We start from the raw sequence: 11,290 nt of genomic DNA on the forward strand, positions 1-11,290 counted from the left end.
CATCGCGGCGGTCTGCAGAGGCAAGCAGCGGGACAGCCTACACGAGGTGGAAGCTGAGTTCCAGTATGCCACAGGTACTGGGAAGCGGTCGTTGGGTCTGACTGTGAGTCACACGTCGGGACGGCCGGGCATTTTCAAAACAGGGGCTCCTGCGGCGCTAGCTCAAAAAATAAAACTGAGGGTGAAGCTGCAAGGGGTCCCCTGCTTGATGGAGCTGGACTCAGGGTCAGCCGTATCCATCATCTCCGCCAGAATGTTTTTAGACATTTGCAAGCGGAGCGGCCAACGGGTTCCCTTGAGAACATCCAGACTGACCCTCTCTGACTTTCAAAATTCACCGATCAAAATCCGGGGGTAGGCGTTGTTGTGGGTGCAGTACAAGGGATTCAAGGGTAAATTAAGTGTGTTGGTCGTCGAGGGCCAGCGGACTAGCCTTGTGGGGTTAGGGTGGTTTAACGCCTTGGGCATCAACATCACAGGGATTAATCAAACACGGAGCCATTTGTCCCTAGAAGCAGTCTGCGAGGAATTCGCGGACGTGTTCGATGGGCAGTTGGGAAAGTACACGGGTCCCCCAATCTCATTTAGACTAGATCCCCAGGTACAACCCATAAGGATGAAGGCGAGGCATGTTCCATTCGCGTTAAAGCAAAAGATAGAGCGGGAATTGGATAAGCTGGTAGACCAGGGGGTGTTAACACCAGTGGATGGAGCAGATTGGGAAACTCCCATCGTAATGCCAATTAAAGCAAATGGGGAAATTCGTATCTGCGCTGATTATAAAGGGACGATAAACCGAGCTTTAAGTGCCCATTCCTATCCGGTCCCTGCAGTCAGCAGCATCTTAGCGTCCCTACAAGGCGGGTCGGTGTTCGCTAAATTGGACATCGCCCAAGCTTATCAGCAATTGCCGGTAGACCTAGGGGCTGCTAGAGCACAAACGATCATCACTCACAAGGGAGCGTTCCGGGTAGACCGGTTGCAGTTTGGGGTTAGCGTAGCGCCGGGGATATTTCAGGAGGTGATGGAAAAGACTGTTCTGAACCAGCCAACTACCGGCCTTGTAATAAGGCAAACCCCTGTTCAAACAGTAGAGACTGGAGAGCGTCTGAGGCTGCAAAGCGTCTGCCAAGATTTATTACTCAATTAACAGAACAAGAAACAAAAACACTGGAACTTGAATCCTCAAGCGGAAGGGTTGCTTTCAGCAACCAGCCCTTCCCCAAACACTCCTTTTATTTAGAGTTCAGGGCGTGGCCTCCCTCTGCCTCCTCCCGAGGAGACCCGCAGCCTTTCTCTGCTTGGTCCTGCTCGACTGCCTCCTGCGTCGGGCGTCCTTGAACAGGGCCAGCTGTGGGTCATCATCCTCCGCACTATCGGGCTCACGCAGCTGAGAAGAGGGCTCCGGCTGGGAGCTCTGCCAAGCCTCCAAGCCATCATCAGCCAGTTCGTCTCCCTCCTCCCCCTCATCTGAGTCATCTGATACATCTGAGCCGGCTGCCGGACCCACAGGCTGGCCCTGAGTCACAACACTATCCCGCACCGCAGGGCCCTTCCCCCGGGGCTGCCGATCCTGATGCGGTCGGGATGGGAACTGTTCATGAAAAGCAGTCACCAACGTAGGGGCATGAACGGCGGTCGCGTCTTCCCATGTGAAGTCCTCCGGCCCGTACCCTTTCCACTCGATCAGGTACTGGAAGCGACCTTTCAGCCAGCGGGAATCCCTGATGCTGGCGACCTCGTACTCGGGGGTGCTGCCTCCATCACGAGGTCCTGATGGGGGAGGTTCCACTTGGCGAAGTGGACAAGCCGGTTGTTTGGGGACCAACAAGGACCGATGGAAGACGGGGTGCACGCGCAGGGAACGTGGCAGAGTTAAACGATAGGCGACCGGGTTGATGACGGCCTCGACTGGGAACGGTCCAAGGTAACGGTGGTCTAGCTTCCTCGCCGGCCGAGTGGATGGTAGGTTCCTGGTGGACAGCCAGACCCGATCCCCCACCGATAGTGGAGGCGTATCCCTTCTCGACCGATCGGCGAACCTCTTGTAGTCCGCCTTGGCCTTCTCCAGCTGCCGTCGCACCAACCGATGGATCGCCTGTAACTCCGCCATGAATTCGTTCGCTGCCGGCTCCGGTGAGTCCACGGGAGAAAGGGGGAAAAACCGGGGGTGATAACCCACGTTGGCCAAGAACGGTGTCATCTGCGTGGAGGTGTGCTGCGAGTTGTTAAAGGCAAACTCGGCTATGGCCAAATAGTCCACCCAATTGTCCTGCTGCAGGTTAACGTAGCAGCGCAGATACTGCTCTAAGATGCCGATGACCTTCTCGGTACCCTCGTCGGTCTGAGGATGATGCGCGGACGAGAGGCAAACCTTAATGTCCAACGCCCGCATCAACTCCTGCCAGAAGCGGGCTGTAAACTGGGCCCCCCTATCGGAGACGACTCTATCGGGAAGGCCGTGCAGCCGGAACACCTGTTGGATGAACATGCGACTAGTGGCGCGAGCTGACGGTAAGCCGCGACAGGGGATGAAGTGCGCCATCTTGGTCAACATGTCCACCACCACAAACACTGTCGTGAAGCCGGAGGATGGGGGTAGATCCGTCAAAAAGTCCATGGACACAGCCCCCCATGGTCTCTTGGGTGTTGGCAAAGGCTGCAGTAAACCAGGCGGGGCCCCTGTCGCTGACTTGGCCTGCCTGCATGGGATGCAGGAGGTGACATAAGACTGGACGTCGTGTCGGACTCGGGGCCACCAGAAGGTACGGGAGACCAGGTTCAGAGTCTTGAACAGGCCAAAATGCCCCGCAGCCGGGTTATCATGACACTGGCTGAGGACGAGTCCCCTGAGTGGCCCTCCCGGAACATAGAGCCGGTCACGATAATACAGAAGTCCATCCGTGACCGACCAAGGCGAATCTGGCCCCACCTCTTCCTTCTGCTGAGCCACCCACGCCTCCTGCTGCTGCGCCTCCCGGATCCGAGCCCGTATATCCACCGGCTCCCGTACCACAGCAAAAGACTCGACGGGGATCACTGTCCTGGGCGGAAGCTTGTCTTCCACTCGGGTGTACTCGGGCTTCCTGGACAGAGCATCCGCTCTCTGGTTGTGCCCGCTTGGTATGTACCGCACCCGGAAGTCAAACCTCGCAAAGAAGAGGGACCACCGGATCTGGCGTTGGTTCAAATTCCGAGCGGTCTGCAGGCTTTCCAGATTCTTGTGGTCCGTCCGGACCTCGATTTGATGCCGCGCCCCCTCCAGATGATGCCTCCAAGCCTCGAACGCCGCCTTGATGGCCAGCAGCTCCTTCTCCCAGATGGTATAGTTGCGCTCCGAGGGGTTCAATTTCCGAGAGTGATACGCGCAAGGGAAAAGGGTACCGTTGGGCGTCGCTGCCTGGAGTAACACGGCCCCAATGGCAATGTCGGAGGCGTCCGCCTCCACGACAAACGGCCGTTGCGGGTCAGGATGCTTCAAGATGGGCTCCTTCATGAAGGCGTCCTTCAAAGCTTGGAACGCCTGTTGTTCGGGGGCGTTCCACTGGAACCGAGTCTTCTTCTGCAGGAGCCGGGTGAGGGGGGCTGTCAAGGCAGCAAAGCCAGGGATGAATGTTCGATAGTAGTTGGCAAATCCAAGAAGTCGCTGAACATCCTTCACGCGACGCGGGGGTTGCCAACTCTGCAACGACTCAACTTTACTCGGTTCCATGGCGATGCCCTCAGGAGAAATGCGGTGACCCAGGAAATCGATGGTCACCTGGTAGAACTGGCACTTCTCCAACTTGGCAAACAGCCGATGTTTCCGGAGGCACTGCAGGACCTGACGGAGATGCTGATGATGCGCTTCACGCGACGGGGAGTAAATCAGGATGTCGTCCAGGTAAATCACGACAAACTGGTCCAACAGATCCCGAAAGATGTCGTTCATAAAATGCTGAAACACAGCGGGGGCGTTGGTCAGGCCAAACGGCATCACCGTGTACTCGAAATGTCCATAGCGAGTACCAAACGCCGTCTTCCACTCATCACCCGGCCGAACCCTGACGAGGTTGTAAGCTCCACGCAGGTCCAGTTTCGTGAAGATCTTAGCCTCCCGGAGTCGGTCCAAGAGCTCGGGGATGAGGGGCAGCGGGTAGCGGTTACGCACCGTGATGGCGTTGAGTTTCCGGTAGTCACAGCAAAGCCGTAACTCGCCCGACTTCTTTTTGACGAAGAGCACGGGCGCAGACACTGGCGAGGACGAGGGCCGGATGAAACCACGAGCCAAATTCTTTGTCAGGAAGTCCCGCAATGCAGCCAACTCGGGCTCCGACATGGAGTACAAACGCCCCACTGGGAGAGGCGCATCAGGGACTAGATCAATGGAGCAGTCGTAGGGCCTGTGCGGGGGTAATTGGTCCGCCTCTGACTCGCTGAACACGTCAGCAAAGTCGGACAGTTCGGGAGGCAAGGAAACCCCTGGGGAACCCTCCACCTGGCCGGCACAGATATGGCGGGTGTGGTCCACGCACTGCAAACTTGGGAAGGTGACCAAGTTCTGAGACCAATAGATCTGTGGATCATGCACCCGGAGCCACGCCAGACCCAAGACCACGGGGAAGTGCAGATCCGAAGTGATGTAGAACTGGATGGCCTCCACATGGGAACTGATGGCCATACACACGGGTTGCGTGGCGGCCGTAATAGGCCCAGACAGGAGCACTCGACCATCGATGGTCTCCACCAGCATGGGCGGATCCACCGGACACTGGGGAACAGCCCATTTGGCCACAAAGGCCGAGTCCATAAAGTTAGTGGTAGCCCCAGAGTCAATTAAGGCATGGACCGGAATCCCCTCTGGCTTGCCAGGAAGGATCAGACGTGCCTCCAAAATCAAATGCCGTGGAGGTTCACAGGCACCGTCGGAACGGCGTCGCTCGGCGTGGTCGTTGTGGGTCGCCCGATCTATCACACCGTCTAGATCGGGCTCGGGCCGTTTCCCGACAGCAAAGTAGGAGACTTTCTCGGGGCAGGCTTGGTCACTGATGCCCGCTGACGCTTCTTTGGGCAAGAAGCGGCCAAATGTCCAGGGTCCCCACAGTAAAAACACAACCCCCCCGATCGTCGTCTGTCCATTTCCGTCACCGAGAGACGGGACCTGGCGGCACCCAGCTCCATTGGCTCCTCCCTCTGGACTGGGGGCTCACGCTCAACAGGAGCGGCAGGGGTCTGTGGGGTGGCACGGCGACTCTTTCGCTGCTGCAGCCGGGCATCGATCGCAGACAAAGACGGATCAGCCCATTCAGGTCTGAGGGAATGTCCACGCGGGCCAGCTCATCCAACATCTCCTCCGACAAGCCATCCTGGAAGGCATCCACGAGCGCAGCCTCATTCCAGGCGGAATCCTGGCTAAGCAGCCGGAAATCGCTGATATAGGCCTGTAGGGGGCGCTGACCCTGCCTCAAAGCTTTCAGGCGTCAGGCGGCAGTCTGCGCCTTAATCGGGTCCTCGTACATGAGGCGCATATGGTCACAAAACCCCCCAAAGTTATCCAACAAAGGGCTAGGCTGTGCCAGCAGAGGCGTGCCCCAAAGAGCTGCATCCCCCGACAGAAGGCTCAACACGAATCCCACCTTATCTCGGTCAGTGGGGAAATCAGCTGCTCTCACGCTGATAAAAAGCTGGCATTGTCCCAGGAAGGCAGGAAACAGTTCTGGATTGCCAGCAAATTTATCCGGCATAGCTATCTGACATTTCCTCCTGGGTGGGGGTGCAGCATGTACCTGAGCTTGCAGTTGAGCCACCTGAGCTGCCAGCAAAGTGAGTTGCTGGGTGAGCTGAGCATTCTCGGCACGAAGCTGCTCCATCGTAGTAGTAAGGGGTGGGAGGCTGAAAGCAAACTGTTCTGAACCAGCCAACTACCGGCCTTGTAATAAGGCAAACCCCTGTTCCCGCTGAGGCGGGAAAAGCCGGATGGAGCAAGTTTGACAGCCCCCGGCATGGTCAGCTCTGGCGGGAAGCCAGGGTTTAAACCTATTGGCCACATGCACTGGCGGGAAGCCCAGGTTCAATTCTATTGGCCATCATTGACCTGGGCAGGTATAAGAAACACCAGGTAAACCCCTTTGTCCCAGATTCATTCCTGATCCGAATAAAAGAAATACTACCCAGCTCAAGTGTCCGTCTCTCTGTGCGACCACGCGACATTGCACTGGCGACGAGGATGGGATCCTGCATCGGACAACGCTAGCCACGGACAGAATCCAATCGGCAGCCCCGGATCCAGATGCAGGACAACCGAGACGACAAGATGACACAACTGGGTCAGTATCCCCTTTTCAATAGCGGCCGCCCTGAGGAGTGGGAAGCCTTCGTGGGGCAGATAGAATGCTACCTGAGGGCGAACGGGGTGAAGGAGGACCGGCAGAGAGCGGTGGTACTGCTCTGCAGCTGCGGCACAGAAACCTACCAGCTGGCGGTCGGCCTCTGCGCACCCGATGACATCCACTCCGTCAGCTACAACGAATTGCTGGCGAAGCTGTCTGAACATTTCAAGCCCGAGACGTCCGAGATCGCCTGGCGGTATCGTTTTGAAAAACGGGATCAGCGACCAGGTGAGTCTGCCAAACAGTATATGGCAGCTCTGAGGCTGGTAGCTCGCCTCTGCAATTTCGAAAATCTAGAAATTAGGCTGCGGGATCGGCTCGTTTGCGGGGTGAGGGACAGGAAGCTGCGCCAGAAACTTTTTGCTAAGCAGAAACTGACCCTGAGGGATGTCCAAGACGAACTCCTAGCCTGGGATGCAGCCGAGGAGCCCGAGACGAGGGAAGGCGGATCCATCCACCAGGTGAGAAGAGGCACCGACGCAGACGGGGCAGAGCTGGAGGTGGATGCCATCAACCGACCTCAGCGATCCTTCAACCCCGACCGAGACAACAGAAAAGAACCGAGACCAACCACGGCAGGCGAGAGAGACCAGGAGTGCAGATGCGGAGCGAGCGGACCCCGGTCTACCCAGCCTCACGGTCACAGCGCGAATCGCCCTCAGTCTACCCAGCATTGCGGCTGCAACTCCCGGTCTACCCAGAACAGCGGTTACGGACAGCCCCGGTCTACCCAGTGCTCTGGCTGTGGCGCGAGCGGCTCCCGGTCTACCCGCTGTGCAAGCTGCGGAGGACAGCATCCCCGGTCTACCTGCTGTTTCAAGTCAGCGAAGTGTCGGTCGTGCGGAAAAACGGGGCACATCGCGGCGGTCTGCAGAGGCAAGCAGCGGGACAGCCTACACGAGGTGGAAGCTGAGTTCCAGTATGCCACAGGTACTGGGAAGCGGTCGTTGGGTCTGACTGTGAGTCACACGTCGGGACGGCCGGGCATTTTCAAAACGGGCTCCTGCGGCGCTAGCTCAAAAAATAAAACTGAGGGTGAAGCTGCAAGGGGTCCCCTGCTTGATGGAGCTGGACTCAGGGTCAGCCGTATCCATCATCTCCGCCAGAATGTTTTTAGACATTTGCAAGCGGAGCGGCCAACGGGTTCCCTTGAGAACATCCAGACTGACCCTCTCTGACTTTCAAAATTCACCGATCAAAATCCGGGGGTAGGCGTTGTTGTGGGTGCAGTACAAGGGATTCAAGGGTAAATTAAGTGTGTTGGTCGTCGAGGGCCAGCGGACTAGCCTTGTGGGGTTAGGGTGGTTTAACGCCTTGGGCATCAACATCACAGGGATTAATCAAACACGGAGCCATTTGTCCCTAGAAGCAGTCTGCGAGGAATTCGCGGACGTGTTCGATGGGCAGTTGGGAAAGTACACGGGTCCCCCAATCTCATTTAGACTAGATCCCCAGGTACAACCCATAAGGATGAAGGCGAGGCATGTTCCATTCGCGTTAAAGCAAAAGATAGAGCGGGAATTGGATAAGCTGGTAGACCAGGGGGTGTTAACACCAGTGGATGGAGCAGATTGGGAAACTCCCATCGTAATGCCAATTAAAGCAAATGGGGAAATTCGTATCTGCGCTGATTATAAAGGGACGATAAACCGAGCTTTAAGTGCCCATTCCTATCCGGTCCCTGCAGTCAGCAGCATCTTAGCGTCCCTACAAGGCGGGTCGGTGTTCGCTAAATTGGACATCGCCCAAGCTTATCAGCAATTGCCGGTAGACCTAGGGGCTGCTAGAGCACAAACGATCATCACTCACAAGGGAGCGTTCCGGGTAGACCGGTTGCAGTTTGGGGTTAGCGTAGCGCCGGGGATATTTCAGGAGGTGATGGAAAAGACTGTTCTGAACCAGCCAACTACCGGCCTTGTAATAAGGCAAACCCCTGTTCAAACAGTAGAGACTGGAGAGCGTCTGAGGCTGCAAAGCGTCTGCCAAGATTTATTACTCAATTAACAGAACAAGAAACAAAAACACTGGAACTTGAATCCTCAAGCGGAAGGGTTGCTTTCAGCAACCAGCCCTTCCCCAAACACTCCTTTTATTTAGAGTTCAGGGCGTGGCCTCCCTCTGCCTCCTCCCGAGGAGACCCGCAGCCTTTCTCTGCTTGGTCCTGCTCGACTGCCTCCTGCGTCGGGCGTCCTTGAACAGGGCCAGCTGTGGGTCATCATCCTCCGCACTATCGGGCTCACGCAGCTGAGAAGAGGGCCCCGGCTGGGAGCTCTGCCAAGCCTCCAAGCCATCATCAGCCAGTTCGTCTCCCTCCTCCCCCTCATCTGAGTCATCCGATACATCTGAGCCGGCTGCCGGACCCACAGGCTGGCCCTGAGTCACAACAAAGACGCTTAAGGGTATACCAGGGGTTTGCCCTTATTTTGATGACGTCCTGATCGCAGCCAGCTCCCCGGACGTGCTGGCGACCCGTTTAAGGACGGTCCTTGAGAGGTTCAGGGGGGCAGGTCTCAAACTCAAAAGGGAGAAGTGCAGGATTGGGGTCCCAGAGACAGAATTCCTGGGGTTCAGGATAGATGCTCAAGGCATCCACCCATCTGCATCAAAGGTGAGGGCAATCAAAGAAGCCCCTGCTCCCAAAAACAAGCCTGAATTGCAGGCGTTCTTGGGGCTCCTCAATTTCTACCACACATTCCTGCCTCACAAAGCCTCAATTGCAGAACCCCTACATAGGCTACTTGACAAGCAAGCACCTTGGGAATGGACTGACAAACATGCAAAAGCATTCCAAACACTAAAAAACATGTTAGCAAGCGATGCCACTGTCACCCATTTCAGGGAGGATCAGCCAATCTGTCTTGCGTGCGATGCATCCCCTTATGGGATTGGAGCAGTGCTCAGCCATCTCAAGGAGGATGGAACTCAGGCTCCCATCGCCTACTACTCCAGAACCCTGTCAGCTGCAGAGCGGAACTACGCCCAGATAGACAAGGAGGCACTCGCAGTGGTTGCTGGAGTAAAGAAATTTCATGATTACCTGTATGGCAGAGATTTCATAATCTTCACAGACCATAAACCTTTATTAGGACTATTCACAACTGAGAAACAAATACCACAGATTTTGTCACCTAGAATGCTAAGATGGTCAATATTTCTCTCTGCATATTCTTGTAAATTGATACACAGACCAGGGAAGGAGATGGGGCATGCTGATGGTCTCAGCAGACTGCCCCTAATGGACAGGGAGCTGGACCCAGCACCGGCTGCCCAAATCCTGGCAATCCAAGAACTGCCAGAATGCCCCCTCAGCGCGAAGGACATAGCCACAGAGACACCAAAAGACAAGGTTCTGAGCAGGGTCCATTCGTGGGTGAGTAGTGGGTGGCAAGACAAATCACCAGGGCAAGAGTTCACTGCTTACTTCTCAAGAAGGTTTGAACTGTCCACACACAAAGGGTGCCTTTTGTGGGGAAACAGAGTCATAATTCCCACAAGGCTCAGGGAAAGAGTTCTCCAATCACTACATGAAGGACACCCAGGGATAGTAAGAATGAAGGCTCTAGCAAGGAGTTACCTGTGGTGGCCAGGGTTGGACAAGGAGATAGAAGCACAGGTAGCGGGGTGTTACACATGCCAGAGGACACGGCCAGAACAACCACATGCACCAGTCCATAAGTGGGAGGAAACACACTCACCCTGGTCCAGGGTGCACATAGACTACGCTGGCCTATTCCAAGGTCACACATTTCTGGTAGTTGTGGATAGTCATTCAAAATGGCTTGAGGTGGTACCTGTAAGCAGCATGACATCAGCAGGGACCATCCAAGCATTGAGGGGGATATTCGCTACACATGGGTTGCCTGATGTAATCGTGTCAGATAATGGAACGCAATTTACTTCCTCGGATTTCCAGGTGTTCCTGAGGACCTTGGGGATTAGACACGTCACCTCGGCCCCCTTCCACCCTGCCAGTAACGGATTGGCAGAACGATTCGTGAGAACAACAAAAGATGCACTCAAGCGCATAGTACAGGGAGATTGGAAGCAAAGACTAGCCACATTCCTCCTTCACCAACACGCAACACCTTGCACTGCCACAGGCAAAAGCCCAGCGGAACTCAGATGGGGGAGACGCCTCATTACAACTTTAGACAGGCTTCATCCAGACAGAGTAGCCGCAGACACGGGGAACCCCAACATCAAGACACATTTTACCTCAGGGACCTCATTTGGGCCAGGAACTACAGTACGGGTTATCCATGGGTGCCAGGGGAAATTATAGAGCAAACAGGGCCCCTTTCCTACAGAGTAAGGGTGGAGGGGGGACTCCTGTGGAAAAGGCATCTGGATCAACTGAGGAAAAGGACTCCTGAAAGGGTGGCAGAGGACACACTGGGGGGTGAGGAGGAAGATCCAACACAAAAGCCAATACAAACACATTCACCAAGGAGGATGGTTGGGGGGGAGCAATGGCAACCCCTGTACAGGCAGGAGTCTGATAGAGAAACCAGGCAGTCACCAGGAATCAGCAAATCACACACACAGACACACAGCAACCTTCCTCAACAGGAGCTTCAGGAAGGAACGAATAGCCACGCCACCATACCTCCGGAAGATCATGTACCAAGAAGGTCAAGTAGGCCACACAAAGCGCCAAGCTACCTCGCTGACTATGTACGTTCATAAGGGGGCAACAGATCAACAAGTATATCCATTGTAACCGTGTTTTGTAAATATGTGTATATAGTTGGAGATGGTATGACAGAGGAAAATCCTCACTATGGGGGAAGGGGTGTAGTGTATGCTGCTAGCATACACAGGAAATGCCAGCGCAGCAGGGGGCTGGTCAGCTCCAGGCGATAACCGCTGAGGCGGGAAAAGCCGGAAGGAGCAAGTTTGACAGCCCCCGGCATGGTCAGCTC

Source organism: Vipera ursinii (assembly GCF_947247035.1).
Source record: "Vipera ursinii genome assembly, chromosome: 1".
Classification (NCBI taxonomy): domain Eukaryota; kingdom Metazoa; phylum Chordata; class Lepidosauria; order Squamata; family Viperidae; genus Vipera; species Vipera ursinii.